The 20,966-nt window shown below is 45.5% G+C and overlaps 1 protein-coding gene across 4 annotated transcripts in view; it reads right to left on the bottom strand.

Annotated features, from left to right (window-relative positions):
* The window catches only part of MCTP2 (multiple C2 and transmembrane domain containing 2), a 115,324-nt gene extending 96,357 nt beyond the window's left edge, over positions 1-18,967 (bottom strand). The window contains exon 1 of one of the 4 annotated variants that reach the window (XM_082198410.1): positions 18,822-18,967. The gene's annotated coding sequence lies outside the window, so the exon portion shown is untranslated. The other 3 variants (XM_082198411.1, XM_082198412.1, XM_082198413.1) reach the window with 3 other exon arrangements.
* Positions 18,968-20,966: the final 1,999 nt, after the last annotated feature.

Below are 20,966 nucleotides of genomic sequence, written 5' to 3' on the forward strand. Positions count from 1 at the left end.
CAATCAGGAAGGAAATAAAGGAAAGAGAGTTTTTAATCCTACATAAATCTATCATGAGGATAAAAATAACCAGGGGGTGAGCTATTTTGATTATTTCCAAGATTTGACATGATGGGAATTCTCAAAAAGATGCTACCAGGCATTGTGCTGTAGGAAAGGCAACTAGACTCTTTTTGGGTGTTTATTGATGAATCACCAAGAAGTATTAACTCCGAGGTGTGAGCCTTATAGTAATTATACACAGCAGTACACAGCCAAGAGCATAGGCTGAAAATGTTTCACAGGTCTGCATTTGGTCAAAACCTCAATGCAAGGCCAGCTGTGAAAGGTCATGTACACTACCACAAGTTCCACGACTGATTTACTGGTGCAGTCCCCAAACTCAGTATTGGAAGTATTGGATCGCCTTACTTTCATCCAGCTTCTAGAAAGTGACCTGGGTCTAAGGAAAGGCATCAACCTCACATGGAGCAATAAAGAGGATTTTGAAAGACTCCTAGCCTTGCATCCAAGCATAACCATTGTTTGGTCCCATCTGCTGGAAAGGCGATATCGGCATGATAGCCCTGACTTGGCAGGTATCAATAGAGCAAGAAAGAAGGCCAACCATTCAGTTGCACAAAGGTGCAACTCCTAAATGGCAACCTTTCACCAGGAGGACTTCTAACGCAAAGATGGGGTACATCTGTCTGAATTGGACAATGAAATTTGGTTAAATAACATTATGGAGTGTGTCAAGGGTTGGTTGCAGGTGTGAAGAATTTGGTGGTGAGTTGGTTTTGGCTCGACCGGTGGTTAGGCATTGGGTAAGCCTATGTATTGGCTGAAGGGGAGGTAGTAGCCTCTGCCTGCCCCGCCCTGGTTAATGGTATCCTGTTAAAGGGATCCAGGGGGAGTGGCTTCTGTCTGATGCCTAGGGCCATAGCACTCCTCCAATGGGGACCCCTCAGGGGGTACACCTATTTGATGTAGGCCATAGGACTCCCCCTAATGGTGGTTTACACTTAGATGAATTCCCAGCAGACCGGCTGGAGTGATATAATCTGATAAAATCTGACTTCACCCAATGCCTATGCCAAATGCTCACATCTGTAACCAATAAAAGGTGTGGTCGATTTGAACCCAGAAAACCATCTGCTGTTGTCCTGTCTGGTTATTTACCCCTAGGGAACTGTGAGGTCATGGGTAGGGTTGCCATATGTCCAGAAATTCCCAGGCATAGACAGAATACTGTAGTCGAAAGCAGTGTCTGGGTGAAAATTGCGTAAAAAAGGTCAACAGCTTTTGAAAAATGGCAACCCTAGTCATGGGGTCTTGGCACACAAGTGTCATAATCCCTGATGACTGCCCATGAGGGCTGGGCTGGTGGGGAGCTGTAGCCCAGGAACATTTGGAGGGCCACAGTGCCCAATCCCTCATGCTAAAGGGACATCTAGAGCATCAACAGAAATATATGTCATTATAACAACCTGCAAAAACTATAAGGAAGGGAAGGCTAAAATAAAATAAAATAAAATACATCAGATGAGGGGGGCACATAATTGGATAGAAATTCTCAAACCATGCAATGGGATCTATTAACTCAATGAAAGCTTCTGTGACCCCAAACCATCTACAAACAATCATGCAGAAGGAATTTCCAGCCCTACCTGGAGATCCTGGGGGGTTGAACCTGGAACCTTTTGCACCCAAGACAGATGCTCAACCACTGAGCTATGGTCTGTTCCCAGTTCAGCTGGGCAAAATAGCAATATAGGAAACTATCTAATACCAAGCCAAGCTATCTCTAGCTCAATACTGTATACACTGACCAGTAAGTGGCCCTCTAGATTTTCAGACAGGGGTCTGGAAACATCCGACCACACCTGGAGATGCCAGATTTTGAACATGGGAGCTTTTACATGCAAAGTGTATACTCTCCCACAGAGACAGAGCCTCACCATTTGAGAATATGAATGCATTACCTTTTTCCCCCCAGAAAAAAAGGAGCCCTCAACTATCAGAAGATGTTTCAAAGTTCGTCACAACAGTTCCATTCCATCTTCCTAATGATCTTCACACTGTGGCCACAAATGATTTGTGAGGCTTTGCTTTCGCTCTCTAAGTAGTAATTCAAACAGGAAAGCCATTTCCTTTCAAGATCCAGTCACTGTGGAAAAACAAGTTACTCTCCTCCTGTTTAGCTAGCCTTCAGCCATGAGCTGGAAGCCGGAGGCATTTACCGCATCCTGCAGGGGGGTGGGATCCTGAGATGCCTCTGTAAGCTTAAGAATTAAAGTATATTAACACTTTCCTCTCTACAAAAAAGTGTTATTTCATGAAAAGGAAAGGAAAAACTATTTCTGGCTAATTGTGTGCTGTTTTAATATTAAATATGAAATGACATGTTTGGGGGTAAATGTAAAAGTAAAGGTAAAGGACCCCTGACCATTAAGTCGAGTCACAAACGACTCTGGGGTTGCGGCGCTCATCTCACTTTATTGGCTGAGGGAGCTGACGTTTGTCTGCAGACAGTTTTTCCGGGTCATATGGCCAGCATGACTAAGCCGCTTCTGGCGAACCAGAGCAGCGCACGGAAACGCCATTTACCTTCCTGCCAGAGCAGTACCTATTTATCTATTTATTGGCGGTTCGAATCCCCATGGCGGGGTGAGCTCCCATTGCTCAGTCCCAGCTCCTGCCAACCTAGCAGTTCAAAAGCACATCAAAGTGCAAGTAGATAAATAGGTACTGCTCTGGTGGGAAGGTAAACGGTGTTTCCGTGCGCTGCTCTGATTTTGCCAGAAGTGGCTTAATCATGCTGGCCACATGACCCATAAAAACTGCGGACAAATGTCGGCTCCCCTGGCCAGTAAAGTGACTGGACTTAACTGTCAGGGGTCCTTTACCTTTATATATCTGAGTTTCTAACAGTGTATGAGTGTCTTTCTTTCTTTCTTTCTTTCTTTCTTTCGGTACTGCACTTTCTCTTGGGAAAACCCACATCTTACTGCTGAATCAGAGCAAACAGCAATCCGAAGAAAACCATTGCAATTTGCTCTAATTCAACATTAAACATGGGTTTTCCCTGGGAAAGTGCTGGGGCAAAAAATAATAATTGCTCAGACACTGGAGCTTTAAAGCTGGGACCTGTACCCAGAAATGCAACACAAAAGAAAGTCTGGATGATCCCTAAGTCACAGAGTAGATGCTTTGCACACCAAAAGGTCAGATGATCAATCCTTGGCGTCTCTGTGTGGGTATTAACTGCTAGAATTTCACTGCCAGTCAGCGCAGACAGCACTGTGTTAGGTGGACCAAAGATCTGATTCCGTATCAGAGGGAAAGGGGTCCAAGGTTGCAAGGGGTTAAAGGCTCATTACTACCATATTTTTCGCTCCATAAAACATACCTTTTTCCTCCTAAAAAGTAAGGGGAAATGTGAGTGCATCTTATGGAGAGAAGGGCACTGCGCAGAGAGGGAGAACTGTGAAGGGCCCCTTCAGCGACGCGCCTGTCCTGTGAAGACAGAGGAGAAACAGAAGGGGCTCCTTCTGTTCCTCCTCCCGCTTCGCTTAAGGGGCGCTGCACAGAGAGGGAAAGCTACGCAGTGCCCCTTCAGCAAAGTGCCTCTCCTGGCTTCTGCCTTAGCCGCGTGCAGCCTCTTCAGGCAGGGGGAGCTTTCATCCCGCTGCCCTGAAGAGGCTTGGTGCGGCTATCCCAGAAGCCAAATCCCTCTTGCTGTTCTGGCTTCTGGGATTCAGAATATTTTTTTCTTGTTTTCCTCCTCCAAAATCTAGGTGCACCTTATGGTCTGGTGTGTCTTATAGTGAAAAATACAGTATTTCTGAAGCAGGGTCACAGCAAGGTCGCTGTCTCCAGCATCCTAGAGCAACTCGATCAACATGGAAGGGGAGATTTTTAGCCACAGAAAAGATGTCTTCTCACCCTTTGTGCTGATTGGAGTCAGAATGAAAGGTGAGTCAGTCACTGAGGATTGGCTTCTAGGGTCACTCTGAGGAGTTATCTGTATGCTCCAAAGCTAATCATTTAAATACACTGGGGGGGGGACACGACCCAAGATGTTTCAGTTTCAAGAGAATGGTGTGAAAGTTCTGTTACTTGCAATGGAACTTCAAGGAAAGCACAACTTCAGTCACTCCACAGTAAGACACTGGGGCACTCCAAATCGCATGTATGTGCACAGAAAATAGATCTAGCTGAAAGGCAGGCCATGGAGGGCTGCATCAATTGCTGCAATGCATCCCCAGTTATTATGATTGTGGAATTATAATATAATATCATCTCAAAAGTTTGTATTGCATTAGAAGGACTGTGGCTGTGAGGGGGTCTGGCTGTGACTATCACTGAGCTCACTGCGTTTGCCAGTGAGCTCAGTGTTATTATCAAGGAAGGGACACAGTTCCGTGGTAGAGCATCTGTTCTGAAATGCAGAAGGTCCCAGCTTCAATATGTGGCATCTCCAGGTACGGCTGAGAGAGATTCCCATCTGAAACCCTGGAGGAGCTGCTGGCAGTAAGTGTGCACAACACTGAGCTAGACAGGTCAGTGTCCTGATAAGGCGGCTTCCTATGTTCCTCAGTTCCTATGTCCCTAAGCCAGCAGAGTACTACACCAAAAATGTCTGAAAAGCAATGGCATGCCCATCCAGGGAATCCCACTCTTTGCAGCCTGGTTCCTTGTCTGAAGGAATCAGTTGCTCAATTACTTCTGCTTGCAACCCTTGGCTGCACCCATCAACTCTCCCGATTCTGAAAGGGACAACAGCAGGCCGCCACATGCTCAGAGGTGTTTTTAAGCACAATTCAACCTTCTCCTTTTGCCAACGATCAAGATGGGGTGGGGAAATCCTGCTTCCTCTTGCTGATTCTTAATTGTTGTGGCAATTCAAAGCATTTCCAGAGCAAGCGGGCTTATGCAACCAATCCTGCCTCACGTTGCCTGCCAAGATCTCCAGGACTGGTCTAGCTGAGAAACCCATGGCCTGAAGGCAGAGGGAGTCAGCTTTCTTGGACAAAGGGAGCAGAAATTGAGGCACAATTAAAGGGCAATGGCCTTATTTGGTCTACTAAACTTCACTTTAACTCATCAGTTAGGGAGTCTAATTCACCAGTTATGAGCAGGATTAAGGACTGTGGCTCTGTGGTAGAACACAGAAGGTCCTAGGTTCAATCTCCAGAATGTCCAGCTACAGCTGCAAACAGACCACTGGGTAAAGTAGAAGACATCTAACTGATGTAAATTGTTCACAAACCTAGTTTTTGACTGCAGTATTTACACTGCATATGCATGGAATGTTTCTTGGAGAGTATATGGGGACGGCTTGCTATATGTATTTTCAGAAACTTAAAAATAAAGTTAAGAAAAAGAACAGGGAGAGAAGACAACAGCTGGCCTATTTCAGATTTTAATTTTTTTAATACAGTCTTATGTATAACTACTGTAAACCACTCTGAAAAGCTTTTATGAATCATAGTACAGTGGTACCTCGGTTCTCAAACGTCTCCATTGACAAATGTTTCAGAACCCAAATGCTGAAAACCCGGAAGTAAATGTGTTCATTATTTAGATCCATTCCAACCTGGGTTCAGGCCTGGCCACAGAACTGAGTCAGCCTTGGTTGCCCTGATGAGTTTGAATCCTGCCAAGATGGAAGCACTGTGGATTAGTAGCTCCTGTGTCCAAGAAAGTGGTCAGTTGCCTACCCTAGATGGGGTTGCACTCCCCCTGAAGCTTTCCAGTTTGAGGGTGCTTCTGGATACAGTTCTGTCACTGGAGGTTCAACTAACCTCAGTGGCTAGAAATGTATTTCACCAACTGCAATTGGTTCGACAGCTGCAGCCATTCCTGAACCAGAAACCCTTGCCACACAACGAATTGAAGAAAATGTTTAAGATAGCTTTCAACAAAAAAAGAAGCTTTTATTTTAGGGATAGTAGGTAGTGAGATACCAAAAGACAAAAAATAATTATTATTTATGTATGCCAGAACTGAACCTAAAATATTCCTGGTTAGGCAAGTCTACCCAGCTGCTTAGAAAGTTGAAGTAATTATAATTTGCTTTACTATTTCAACTTCTGAATGCTTTAAAGTATGGTTGTGATTTTCTCTCTCTCCATTTTATTGTTTTATCTTTTTGTAAACTGCTTTGAGGTGTTTAACAATCAAGCGGTATATAAATTTTGTGAAATAAATAAATAACTTGCGTTAAAAGTGGGCAGCGTCAAGTGGGCTGCATTCATTAGGACGCTGACACTAACCTGTCCCCTCCTACTTTTCATGCAAATGTTCACCCTTCACTTTTGTTTCTGCAACTAATTCATGGTGTGTCATTGCACCTGCACGTTTTTGCCAGTCTTGGTTCGCTCCAAGCCACAATAGTTAAATGTGTCATTTGCAAAGTGTTGTTTGAAGCAAGCCATGGCTGACAGATACACCTGTGCATCGGCAGCGCTGCGCTGTAATTAGCTCTGAAAACAAACCAAAACAAGCACAGAGTAGGGAAATCGATGTGTGCAGGTTGAACTGTGAAATAGAGCAATGCAACTAGTCTGTAGGGCACTGTCGATCCGCTCAATGTGGCTAGGGGATCAGGGAGCATTATAACCAAGCCGTGCAATCAAAGCAAAGCAAAACACACCCACAGACTGATTATTACCTCCAGATGATCAAGAGGAGGCTTAAATCAGGTAGGCTATGAAATCAACTTCCCTGGCCAAAACAAACAACCATTTGTTTAAGGTGGAACTTCCCAGCTTGTCCTTGAAATGCAAACAACATCCCACTTAACATTTAGAGACGTCAATATTGAGTTGCTTTAACTATTTGGCAGCATTCGGAGCATGGATCTTCAGTGGGCGAGTCACTTCCAAGCTAAAGTCTTCCTCCTGCAGCCACCACCACCCACCCGTTTCTATCGGAGTTTTGTTTAAGGTTTGCATTTTCAAAGATGGTGAAAGAAACAGATCACAAGCACGGATCAACTTTACTTCCATCTTGAGCATAGCACAGTCAGTAGAGCATGAGACTCTGAATCTCAGGGTTGTGAGTTTGAGCCCCACGTGGGGTGAAATATTCCTGCATTGCAGAGGGTTGGACTACATGATCTGTGATTCTGTTCCATATGGGGAATATCAGAGGGTGCAGCTTTTCTCCTCTTTGGAGTAAGCTGAACCTTCCAATATTCTCTCACATCTGCACTGAAGATACAGGAGGCCAGTCATCCTTTGCTACTGGTCATTCTGAAAAGAGAAATAAAAGATAGAGGGTTTTCTTTATGGGGGGGTTACAGGTTGGGTCTGGGAGATGGGTCTGGAGGGATAAATTTGTCCATTTCTGTTCTTTCTCATTTTTCCAATCTTAAACTCAGTTCTTCACATTTCTGGGGCAACTTGTGATTAAAAAAAATAAAATCATTGCGAAAACTTTATAGCATTTTTGAGCTATATTGGGATGGGGCAGGGATTTCACTCGATGTACATTGCCTACTAGGTTACCCTGCTGCTGCACACACATACCCTTGAATAAATTGTAGGATTTGTCATCAAACAATGCACAATTATTTTTTTTAAATGGGTCTATCTGGAGGCAGTGCTCTTTGTAAGAGAAGGAAACCAAAATCATCAACAAGAAACCCTGTTTGCTGATGATAGACTTCCAAACAAACACCACCACTGATACTTGGACCAGAAGACTATACATTGATTTAAAGAGCCAGATGTCCAAGCAAACAGTCATGCAATCATGATCCTCAACTTTGGAGCCCCAAATGTTGTCGGACTGCAACTTCCATCAGTTCCCTGCTGGTTTAGTCAATGATAAGGGATTACAGGCGTTGTAGCCCCAAAATATCTGGGAACCCATGGCAGAAGAACACTGATATATACATGTGAACAGAGACCCAGTTTCTGCTATACAGGACAATTAATTAGTTCAAATACCGTATTTTTAAGTGTATAAGACAAGGGGTTTTTTTTACTCTAAAATAATATTTAAAAACATGCCTCGTCTTATACATGGATAGTGAATGGGGTGGACAGGTGATTGTCTGCAGCCGTGAGCAGGAGCTTGTCAGCGACAATTGTTGGCTGCTAGAAGGGCTGCTTTGGATTGGCTGCTGCTACTCTAATTAGGTTGGTGATTGGTTTATGCAGCAAACACTGCTGTTTATTGGCTGCCACTGCTGTGATTGGTGGCTGCTGTTTTGGGACACATGCAATTGTGATTGTCAGCGGACAGCTTTTCTCAGGTGGGTTAGAGATTTTCTGCTTGGGAAGGGTCTGTTGGCAATTTTCTGTCACTGTGTCAAGTGGGCGTTCATCGTTGGTGCTGCAGGTGAGCGATTTTCGGCAATTCTCCCTCCCCCCCAAAAAGCTGTAAAACTCTGGGCAATCCCGGGCAATCCTCCACAAAAGAAGCTCAACAACTCTGAGCCATTTCCCCCCTATTTTCTTAAATTTGAGTCCACAAAAATAGGGAGCGTCTTATACATGGGGGCGTCTTATAGACGAAAATGTACGGTAGCTTGGAGATATAACAAGGGCTGCAATCCTAACCGCCCTTACTTGAATTCAGTTGGTCTCACTTCTAAGTACATCATCTAAGTACAATCATCAACTTGTGGATGAAAACAGGTTTAATACTAAGAACTTATTCATTGCAAAGTTTTGTGTTGTCCATGTGACATTCCCTCTCTCTCAATCACTCATTCCCACACTTGGGACTAAACATTTCAAATTCCTGTATGCCAAAGATAGATCACAGGTAGATCACCTATGTGTGTTTTTCCTAAACCTACTAGTCACCATGTTTATGTTTTTCTCTTACTTTTTTTAAAAAGTTCATGCTTCTCAGAAAAGTACTCAACTTACAGAGTAGGAGGGCATCAGATCTATCAGAGTGGGTTTGCTAACACCAGTGCACAGTGAAACCTGAGCTCCCAAATTAGTTTTCTGAAGCAATGCAAATTTCCTCACCGACAAACAACCACCTACTGTGCCCTGAGGACAGAAGTGGTGCCGCTCTATACTTGTTAAGGAGAATTTCCTTGGAAGAAGATGATTGCACCATAATGGCATAACCTTGCTCAAGCAGGCTGACTTCAAGCAAATCATGAGTTCTTCCAGCAGTTGAAAGGAAGAGAGACAGCTCAGTGGTAGAGCACATGGCTTACAGGCAGAAAGTCCCAGGTTCAATCCCTGGCAACTCCAGGTAGGGCTGTGAGAGAACCTTATCAGAAACCATGGAGAGCTACTGCCATTCAAGAGTAGACAATACTCTGCTAGATGGACCAAAGGTCTGATTCAGTACAAGGCAACTTCATATGCTCCTGATAATACACTTGTAGGATGAGCTGGAAGGGGACACATGCACAAATGGTATACACAATGATGGTTTAAAACACAGAGAGGTCATTTCAAGTTGCATCTGCTGTACATATTGAGGCACAGTAGGGATTTCACTTGATGTACATTGCCTACTTGGTTATCCTGCTGCTGCACACACATACCCCAAATTCCTGTTTATGAATCATAGAAACTGTATTCTAAGCATGTGCTACCATTTGAGCATGGGCAACAGCTGTCTCAAATGTGCACATTTTAGCTTAACTGCAAAGTCAATGTGGCTGAAGTTTTCTATGTGGATCGAAGCTGGTTTGAGTTATCAAACAGCAGGATTTCTCAAGAAACTACAGGATAGTTCTGGATTGTGGTGTGAGTCATGTGTACACATCTTTGAACACCAGCAATGGGAGAGCACTAGAGTCAGAGTTAAGGGTAATGTGCACATAGACTGAGCTAGTTTAGAAAAACAGGAGAACCCTCAGTTCTAACACTGCACAATTCCACACCAGCCTGCTATGGTTTGACTAAGCTCCCTCACCATCACATCTAAGACATTTAGTATGTCAAACAGGCTAAGGGGATATTCTCTCCATATAGCCCTGCTCCTCAAACAGAAAAAATCCTGTAGGTTCTATAAAAACCACTGAAGTTATAAACTGTAGACCCCCAAGTCTCAAACTGAAGACTTGAATGATGCCATCCTAGAGCAGATTACCAAAAAGGAGAGATGTTGTAGTCATGTGAAACTGCACCTACCCAGATATCTGCTGGAACTCAAACTCTGCTAGCCATGTTAAGCTCCAACAAATTTCTCAATTGCCTCATTGACAATTTCATTTCCCAGAAGGTGGAAGAAGCAACAAGAGGATCATCTATCTTGGACCTGGTCCTCACCATTAAGGTGGAACTGACCGATGAAGTGAAAGTACTGGAAACCTTGGGAGGAAGTGATCATATCCTCTTCAGATTCATTATACAAAGGCAAGAGAAAGCTGAGTGCAGTCAGACATGCAGTCAGGACTTTATGGCCAATTTCAAAAAGCTTAAGGAACTACTGGGTCAGAAATACCCAAAGAGAAGGGAGTCGAAGATGGATGGGAGTTTTGTAAAGGTGAAATATCAAAGGCACAAATGCAGACAATTCCAAGAGGAAAGAAAAGTAGGAGGCATCTAAAGAAATGAATGTGGCTGCATAAGGAACTTACAGATGAGCTGCCATTTAAGAAGGGCATGTATAAGAAACAGAAGAAAGGGGAAATCACAAAGGAAAAGTATAAATGAATAGCCCATACTTGCAAGGAGACGGTCAGGTGGACCAAAGCTCAGGAGTTCAGGCTTGCAAGAGAGGTTAAAAACAATAAAAAGATTTATTGGGCTATGTTTGAAGCAAGAGAAAGAACAAGCAAGTTCTGCATGGAGAAGACAGAGAAATGCTATCGGGTGACGGAGAGAAGGCAGAACTGCTCAACACCTATTTTGGCTCTGTCTTCACCCCAAAGGAAAGCAGTGCCCAACCTGGTGATAACAGAATAAACGATGCAAGGAGGGAGCTGTAGCCCAAGATGGGGAAAGAGGCAGCAAGGAAACACCTAGCTGCTTTAAATGAATTCAAATCTCCAGGGCCTGATAAGCTGTACCCAAAGGTACTAAAGTAACTTGCAGGTGTAATATCAGAGCCTCTGTCTATAATCTTGGAGAACAGGTAAGGTTCCTGCAGGCTGGAGATGGGCAAATGTTGTCCCCATCTTCAAAAGGGGGAAAAAGAAGACCCAGGAAAGTACCGACCAATGATACCAGGAAATAACAGGAAAGGTCCTATAACAGATAATTCAAAAGTTGGTCTGTAAGCACTTAGAAAAGAATGCTATAATTACTAAGACCCAGCACAAATTTCTCAAAAACCAGTCATGCCAGATGAATCTTGTTTCTTTTTTCTTTTCTTATTCTTTCTTTTTTCTTTTCTTTTCTTTTCTTTTTTCTTTTCTTTTCTTTTTTTTTTCCTTTTTCTTTTTTTCTGATAAAGTTACAAGCTTGATGGATCAGGGGAATGTTGTGGACATAGCTTATCTTGATTTCAGTAAGTCCCCCAGGAAATTTTTGTGCAGAAGCTGTAAAATGTGGGCTGGACAAGGTAACTGTTAAATGAAATTGTAGCTGGTTGACTGACAAAACCCGAAGAGTGCTCATCAATAGTTCCTCATCATCCTGCAAAAAAATGAAAAGTGGCATGCCACAAGGTCCTGTCCTGGTCCCAATGTTCACCATCTTTATGAATGACTTGGATGAAGAAATTAAGGAGATGCTCATCTAATTTGCAGATGACACCAAGATGGGAAGGTTAGATAGTGCCACAGAAGACAGAATCAGGATTCAAAATGACCTTAACAGTTTGGAGAACTGAGTCAAAACTAAACTAACAACATGGATTTCAATAGGAACAAATGTAAGATTCTGCACTTAAGCAGGAATAACCCGCTATACAAATATAAGATGGGGGACACCTGGCTTGCCAGTAGTACATGTGAAAAGGATTTGGGGTCTTAGTAGACTGCAAGTTTAACATGAGTCAACAGTGTGATGCAGCAGCAAAAAGAAAGAAAGAAAGAAAGAAAGAAAGAAAGAAAGAAAGAAAGAAAGAAAGAAAAAGCTAATGTTCTTCTAAGTTGCATCAACAGAAGTATAGTGTCCAGATCAAGGGAAGTAATAGTACCACTCTATTCTGCCTTGGTCAGACCATACCTTGAATACTGTGTCCAGTTCTGGGCACCACAATCTAAGAAGGATGTTGACAAGCTGGAATGTGTCCAAAGGAAGGCGACCAAGATGTTCAAGGATCTGAAAAGCAAGCCTTATGAGGAACAGTTAAGGGAGTGGGTATGTTTAGCCTAGATAAAACGAGACTGAGAGGAGTCTAGATAAAAGGAGACTCCCAGAAGATGGTAGCCATCTTATACTCAATACTCAAACACACAGGCCAATACTGAGTATCTATGAGTTGCTGCCAAGACGCAGGTGGTGCGATGGTCTAAACCACAGAGCCTAGGGCTTGCCAGTCAGAAGATTGGTGGTTCGAATCCCCGCGACAGGGTTAGTTCCCATTGCTCGGTCCCAGCTCCTGCCAACCTAGCAGTTTGAAAGCACATCAAAGTACAAGTAAATAAATAGGTACCGCTCCAATGGGAAGGTAAACGGCATTTCCGTGCACTGCTCTGGTTCACTAGAAGCAGTTTATTCATGCTGGCCACATGACCCAGAAGCTGTCTGCGGACAAATGCCAGCTCCCTCGGACAGTAAAGCAAGATGAGCGCCGCAACACCAGAGTCATCCACGACTGGACTTAACGGTCAGGGATCCCTTTACCTTTATGAGGTACTGAGTATCAGTTGAATAAGAAAAGCACAAAATTGCACGACGAGGTGATGGTGGAATGAAATGTTGAAGGAAAGGGCTCGGTGGTTCATTGGCTGGCTGAAACCCTGAGTTGGCGGAAGTCAAAGATGCACAGGAATTTTCCATCCCGCATTCAACTTTTTCTGCCTTATTTTTCAGCAAGTATATTAACTTTCACTGTTTTGTACCCAATGAGGGCAAAGACACTGGGTGACTAAAGGAAGCATTTGGCACATCCTAAAAACTTTCCTTTCCTGAATGTACTACAGTACAGTGGTACCTCAGGTTACATATGCTTCAGGTTACATACACTTCAGGTTACAGACTCCGCTAACCCAGAAATAGTACCTTAGGTTAAGAACTTTGCTTCAGGATGAGAACAGAAATCGTGTTCCGGCAGCGCAGCAGCAGCGGGAGGCCCCATTAGCTAAAGTGGTGCTTCAGGTTAAGAACAGTTTCAGGTTAAGAACAGACCTCCGGAACGAATTAAGTACTTAACCCAAGGTACCACTGTAGTTTACTTTTCTTCCAAAGTTCTGCATTACCTTGCAATGGCTGTACCCAGCAGTGGGGGCTCTGTAGCCTTCCATATCCCTGTTGGACTTCAACTTCCATCATCCTTGACCATTGACCATGCTGGCTGGGGCTGATGGGAGCTGGAGTGTAGCAACAGCTGGAGGACCAGAGGTTCCCCATTCTTGCCTCACCCCCCCCCTTCCACAAAAAGCTTTCTGGGTATAGGTAGGCTTGGGAGGAAAAACTCAGGAAGCAACGCCCCCAACACACACATTCATACAGATTCTCAAACAATTCCATGGTCACACTAGAGGCACAGCCTGACCATATAACTCAAATCACATAATTAATATGTCATTTAAATTCTGTGTATGTGGGGAAGAGGCTTAATTTATCCAGAAGAATAAATTGCTCACAAAAACCTCTGGCTACAGTGACACACCTCTGGCCACGGCGCTGCAAGTTACTTGGAGCATTAAACAACTGAAACAGAGTGGCTGAAAACACTACTTTTGTCCTTCAGCACAAGTCATCTTCCATGATCATTGAAAGAACCACAGAAACCACACCATATCTATCCCCACCTTAAGTCACACGTCAAACTCAATATGAGTCAATGCTCCTCTGAATGAGGTTTCAGCCTGAATGAGGTGTTAGCACCAACACTTCAGAAAGTTTGATATTAGCAGGCAAGGGGCGTGGGGAGAGTAGAAACCAAGTGTCACAGCTACCCAGTGGGGTTGCCAAATGTTCAACAGCCTTCAGACAGTAGTTAAACTTGCAGCTAAGGTGGTAAGGTTTTCATGCCCTTGCATCATTTCATCTTATGGCTTCTGCCAATCATGCTGTTATTTTTTTTTTAGAAAAAACTTGAAAACATGCTGGGAGGGTGGAATTTGTTGATTGGCAACCCTACAAAAGATAATAAAAAGACCTGCCTTTAACTGCTGCCTAACAAGAAAACAAGGGACGCGGGTGGCGCTGTGGGTTAAACCACAGAGCCTAGTACTTGCCAATCAGAAGGTCGGCGGTTCGAATCCCCGCGACAGGGTGAGCTCCCGTTGCTTAGTCCCAGCTCCTGCCAACCTAGCAGTTCAAAAGCACATAAAAGTGCAAGTAGATAAATAAGTACCGCTCCGGCGGGAAGGTAAATGGCGTTTATGTGCGCTGCTCTGATTCACCAGAAGCAGCTTAGTCATGCTGGCCACATGACCCGGAAGCTGTACGCCAGCTCCCTCGGCCAATAAAGCGAGATGAGCACCGCAACCCCAGAGTTGGTCACGACTGGACCTAATGGTCAGGGGTCCCTTTACCTTTAACAAGAAAACATTCAGAAAGTGAAGCATTTTCTGGCACAGAGATAACTGGTGGAGAAAGTTCCACCTGCTGAATTTCTATGTCTTGGGTTACTATTATAAGCACAGGAGTCAAGCTGGTAAATGATGGCAACCCTATTTGTCTACTGGTTTGGGACCAACATATTGGAAGAGCTGTCTTTGCCTTCATCAACCAGCCCAGCCACCATCTTCACTGTAAAGAGCCCTTGCTTTCGATCTCACTCCCATCAGAGGTGTGGCTGTCTGGGAAGTGGCACAGGGCCTTTTCAGTTGCAGCACCCAAGCTGTGAAACTACTTCCCCAGAGAGGTTCACTCAGCTCCCTTCCTGATAGGGATAGGGAAACGTTTTTGACCAGAGGGCCACATTCTCTTCTGGGCAACCTTCCAGGGCCACATGCCGGGAATGTGCATAATCAGAGATAAAAGTGGGCAGAACAACCAATGTAAATTTTGTTTTTGAACAAGAGGCTAGTTTCTACACATACTCACATCCCCCCCCCCCCTTTATCAGGGCAAGCAAGCAGCATTTAAGATTTCAAAGGCACTGTCCAATCAGGAAGAAAGTCTCAGGGTGAGAAGCAAGGCCAATGAGGTGTATGGCCTGGAGAAAGTTCCAGGGCCAGATAGAAAGGAATGGAGGGCCACATCTGGTCAGCAGGCCTGAGTTTCTCCATCTCAGCAATAGTGGCTTTTAATTAAAGGCTTTTTTATTCTATTTTGGCAAATCTTAGATTAAATTAGATATGATCTTTGTTTTATCCGACTCAGTTTGTTTTAAAGATCTGTTCTTTCATTGTTAACTTATTTTTGAACTATCCTTGTGAGTCTCCACTTGTGAGTCTTTTTTAATTAAATTAAATTAAAAACTGTTCTAAGCCTATCTGCAACGCTGGACCATCTAATAAATGTGTGCTCTCAGAAAACGGCAGAGGCTGTGATCCCAGAAATTAGCCTCCAGCTTTCTGCTTACGTGTTCCTGCATCAATAAATCCATCAGCCCAGCTAGCCGGTTGTTTAAAGAGGGGGAAGCTAGAGGCAGCTTCTCCATGTCACACCTATCTCTGGTGCACCAAGTTAAGGAGAAGGGAGAAGTCCTTGAGATGTACAGTTCTCTCCAGCAGAAGAAACAGGCCACAGGTTTTGGAGAAGCTGCTCCCCACCCACCACCAAGCCAGTGCTCAAATGATAGAGGGGGACGGATAGGCTTCCACCTTCATCTCTTAACTATTGTGGCAATGCATGTGTGTTTCCATAAGGATCCACAATTTTGACTAAGGTTCTGGGGAGTCAGGGTGGGGTTTGGGGGTCTCATTGTCTCATTCCCTTCCCTCCATTGATTAGACTATGGCAGTCAGCAGCTATACAAATCGTTAGAGTTACCATCGGACCAGAACAGCCTGGCACAATCTTTGACAGACATGATTAAAACAGATCTACAGAAATCAACACACAGTCAAAACATAATGGAGATAAGCATTTATCTGCTTATTGAGCTGTGCTTTAAAAAAGGGTGGCGGGGAGTGGAGCGGGGAGTCCGGTTCAAAAGTTTACTCAGTTCTGGGACTGCCAACTCTGCCACTGGGCAGCTGATTTTGGGCATCACAAAATGACAGCAATTTGGGAGTTGTTTAATTTATTTGTTACTTGTACTGGAGGGAGGCACTTGTGGTATTTGACAGGCCTTAAGTCCAGCTGAACTGTTTAAAATTTTAAAAGATGATGCTGTTAAGGTGCTACACTCAATATGCCAGCAAGTTTGGAAAACTCAGCAGTGGCCAGAGGATTGGAGAAGATCAGTCTACATTCCAATCCCAAAGAAAGGCAGTGCCAAAGAATGCTCCAACTACCGCACAATTTCACTCATTTCACATGCTAGCAAGGTTATGCTTAAAATTCTACAAGGAAGGCTCAAGCAGTATGTGGACCGAGAACTCCCAGAAGTGCAAGCTGGATTTAGAAGAGGCAGAGGAACCAGAGACCAAATTGCAAACATGCGCTGGATTATGGAGAAAGCCAGAGAGTTCCAGAAAGACATCTACTTCTGCTTCATTGACTATGCAAAAGCCTTTGACTGTGTTGACCACAGCAAACTATGGCAAGTTCTTAAAGAAATGGGAGTGCCTGATCACCTCATCTGTCTCCTGCGAAATCTCTATGTGGGACAAGAAGCTACAGTTAGAACTGGATATGGAACAACTGATTGGTTCAAAATTGGGAAAGGAGTACGGCAAGGCTGTATATTGTCTCCCTGCTTATTTAACTTATATGCAGAATTCATCATGCGAAAGGCTGGACTGGATGAATCCCAAACCGGAATTAAGATTGCCGGAAGAAATATCAACAACCTCAGATATGCAGATGACACAACCTTGATGGCAGAAAGTGAAGAGGAATTAAAGAACCTTTTAATGAGGGTGAAAGAGGAGAGCGCAAAATATGGTCTGAAGCTCAACATCAAAAAAACGAAGATCATGGCCACTGGGCCCATCACCTCCTGGCAAATAGATGGGGAAGAAATGGAGGCAGTGAGAGATTTTACTTTCTTGGGCTCCATGATCAGTGCAGATGGTGACAGCAGTCACGAAATTAAAAGACGCCTGCTCCTTGGGAGAAAGGCGATGGCAAACCTAGACAACATCTTAAAAAGCAGAGACATCACCTTGCCAACAAAGGTCCGTATAGTAAAAGCCATGGTTTTCCCAGTAGTGATGTATGGAAGTGAGAGCTGGACCATAAAGAAGGCTGATCGCCGAAGAATTGATGCTTTTGAATTATGGTGCTGGAGGAGACTCTTGAGAGTCCCATGGACTGCAAGAAGATCAAACCTCTCCATTCTGAAGGAAATCAGCCCTGAGTGCTCACTGGAAGGACAGATCGTGAAGCTGAGGCTCCAATACTTTGGCCACCTCATGAGAAGAGAGGACTCCCTGGAAAAGACCCTGATGTTGGGAAAGATGGAGGGCACAAGGAGAAGGGGACGACAGAGAATGAGATGGTTGGATGGTGTTCTTGAAGCTACTAGCATGAGTTTGATCAAACTGCGGGAGGCATTGGAGGACAGAAGTGCCTGGCGTGCTCTGGTCCATGGGGTCACGAAGAGTCGGACACGACTAAACGACTAAACAACAACAAAGTATTTTGTACCTTGATGTGGGGGGCATTTCCTGTACCCCCTTACCTGGATGTAAATCCCAAAGAACTCTCTGTATTTAAGTAGACTGTGTGTTCATTCTCTCTCTCTCAATGTATCTCATTTGCTTAGAAAAGCCTCCCCCTCCAGATGTCTTTGGACTTCACCACCACCACCCCTGAAAATAGGCCATGTTAGTTGGGGCTGGAGCAACATCTGGAGGGCACCAGGCTTAGAGGAGGCGAGACCATTTCCCCAGCAATCCTAACAGTCCAATCCGAAATCATGCCTACTCAGAAGTTAAACCCCAACCAGTTTTAGAGTAGAGCTGACTCTCAGGTGAGTGGGGTAAGGAGGATGGCAGCCCAACCAAGTCCCGCTGTAGGGATGTAACAGTAGACTGACTGACTTAGAATCATACCATTGCACGGCTGGAAAGGACCACGAGGGTCATTTAGTCCAACCCCTGCAATGCAGGAATCTTTGCCCAACCTGGGGCTCGAACCCACAAACCTGAGAGAAAGTATCTACCTCCCAGGAAGTGGAGATTTTGGCAGCGTGGTGAGCGATTAGCATATAAGGAGTGTTTTTCTTTCTCCTCACGGCAGTGGCGTAGCGTGGGTTGTCAGCACCCGGGGCAAGGCAAGTAATTTGCGCCCCCTAACCCGTGGATTTGCGCCCCCTAACCCCCAGATGTTGCGCGGGGTGCAGCCGGCCCCCCCTGCACCCCCCACGCTACGCCACTGCCTCACGGTCAACCTCCTCAGCAAGTTGAAAAGGGGCAGGAAAGGTGAGCGCATCCGCCTGTGCCCCACAACATCTGGACGGCCACATGTGCCTCTTCGCTTCTCCAGAGGCGCCTATCCTCTACTTTCCCAAGCGCCCAAATTGCGGACGGCGACCTCCAACTCCAAGCTCCCTTCCACCCACCCCGCTTTAAAAAACTCCCCCCAAAATCTCCTCTCCAAAAGTCTTTGTCCCCAGCTGCTTCTTCCCTTCCAGCGAGGGGAACCGCACCATCCACCAACCCCTCCGGCACCTTCCTCTCCGTCCCCGAAAACGCACAGAGACTCCTGACGCGCGGCGCGCCTCTCCAACCTTACCTCCCGTCCAGCGCGCGGCTCCTCCGAGGGGAAAATCGCCTCCGCCTTCGCCGACGCAGCTGCTTCCTCCTCCGGCTGCTGCACCCTCCCTCCAGCGGTTCGCCGCCACCTCTGACACTCCAGGGGAGGAGTCGGGCCGAGACGGCTCTACCAGCGCCGGAGCGCAGCCCCAAGCAGGGGAACGGGAAGAAGAGGACGCAATCGGGAGCCTCCTCCTGTCCCCGACTCGCGCTCTCTCTCGCCTTCCTTCCCTCCCTGGACTGGGAGAGATGGGCGTCCGTCCTGGAAAAGTTGCGCCTTGCCGGGAAATTAGTTGGCAATGAATGAGTTAAACGTCAAGGCTTTTTAAAAAAGGGGGGGAGAAACTCTTATGCAACTGGAATTGGGCTTGGAATCCCGACCCACCCACCGCAAGCCACTACTCCTGTTTAACCACGCCCCTTCTCATTGGCCACGCCCTTTCTTTCTTTAAGTACTGTAAATAGAAACCATAAATCAAGGGAAGGCGAGCATGTGCAGAGCGCTGGTCTCTCTTCTTTTCCCCCACTCCACGCTGCAACTGCAACCTGGCCCTAGGCCAGCGGCAGCCAACACTGTGCCCTTCCATTTGTTTACTGGATCCCCTTTGTGAATCACTACCCATAAAATATCACTGAGTTTCACATTAAAAGCATGAGCAATAGAAGCAGTCTAAAACAATTCCATTTGTAAAGGGGGGGGAACAATTCCATATAAGCAAGTTTCCAGGTTTTGTGGTGTTGTTAGCAATATGATGATGACATCCAGCTCTATTTCTGCTTTCCAACTAAACCCAAGGAAGCTGTCTGGGTTCTAAACTGGTGTCTGTCATCAGTAATGGACTGGATGCAGGTGAACAAATTGAAACTTAATCCAGACAAGACAGGGGTATTCTTGGTCAGTCAGAAGGCAGAACAGGGAATAGGGATTCAGCCTGTGCTGGATGGGGGTAACACTCCCATTGAAGACACAGGTTGACAGTTTGGGTGTGTTTCTGGACTCATCCCTGTGTCTGGATGCCCAGGTCTCTGCAGTGGCCAAGAGTGCAATAGCACAGTTAGTGCACCAACAGCACCTGTTCCTTGAGATGGCTGATTTGGCTATGTGATACACACCTTAGTGATACAAACCTGATTTGGCTATGTGATGCACACCTCTTAGAATGAGGCAGGGACGGGAGGAGGAAGAGCACGCCGAATTTAGGATTGGAAAAATGGCAAATGTGTCTTCTTTCTTGTGTTCTTCAAAATATGGCAAACCTAGCTGGTGGCATGAACACAGCGTGCGGCTGGCAACTGGCACAGGAGAGATATAAAAAAAGGTAAAGGACCCCTGACAGTTAAGTCCAGTCACGGACGACTCTGGGGTTGCGGCGCTCATCTCGCTTTACAGGCCGAGGGAGCTGGCATTTGTCCGCAGACAGTTTCCAGGTCATATGGCCAGCATGGCTAAGCCACTTCTGGCGCAATGGAACACCGAAACCAGAGCAGCGCACAGAAATGCCGTTTACCTTCCCGCCGGAGTGGTACCTATTTATTGCACTTTGACGGGCTTTCGAACTGCTAGGTTGGCAGGAGCTGGGACCGAGCAACGGGAGCTCACCCCCTGTGGGGATTTGAACCGCCAACCTTCTGACCAGCAAGCCCAAGAGGCTCAGTGGATTAGAAAGGAGAGTTGAAATCCCCCCCAATCAATTCACTTCACGGCATGGACCTCACTGGGTTTGGTTATTTTGGTTGAATTATTCTGATTGCAGGATTGCAGGAGGGGCACTCTAGGAGGCTAAGACAAGCAAGGACCCACAGCCCAGGTGGGGCTCGCTAGCTCAGGGAGGAGGTGTGTGATTCCTCAGCTGGAGTAGGTTCAGGATGGGTCGCATGCCTCAGCAAGCCCAGATGCTGCAGTGAATATGCAAGACAGAAAAGGAAAGCCAGGCTGGCATCCCGGCCAATCCAGATGTATGGCAGCCTTAAGTTAATGAAGCCCCACTTTTCCTTTCAGCTATGAGTACATCACAAAGACGTCACTTCCTTTTCCTCCTCCTGCCAACAGCACACAATAAATTCCTGCTACCTTTGCTTGCTTTTCTATAATACATCCTATTTTCTGGGTAGCCAAATAAACCTC

This window comes from Podarcis vaucheri (assembly GCF_965113315.1).
Source record: "Podarcis vaucheri genome assembly, chromosome: 14".
NCBI classification, from domain to species: domain Eukaryota; kingdom Metazoa; phylum Chordata; class Lepidosauria; order Squamata; family Lacertidae; genus Podarcis; species Podarcis vaucheri.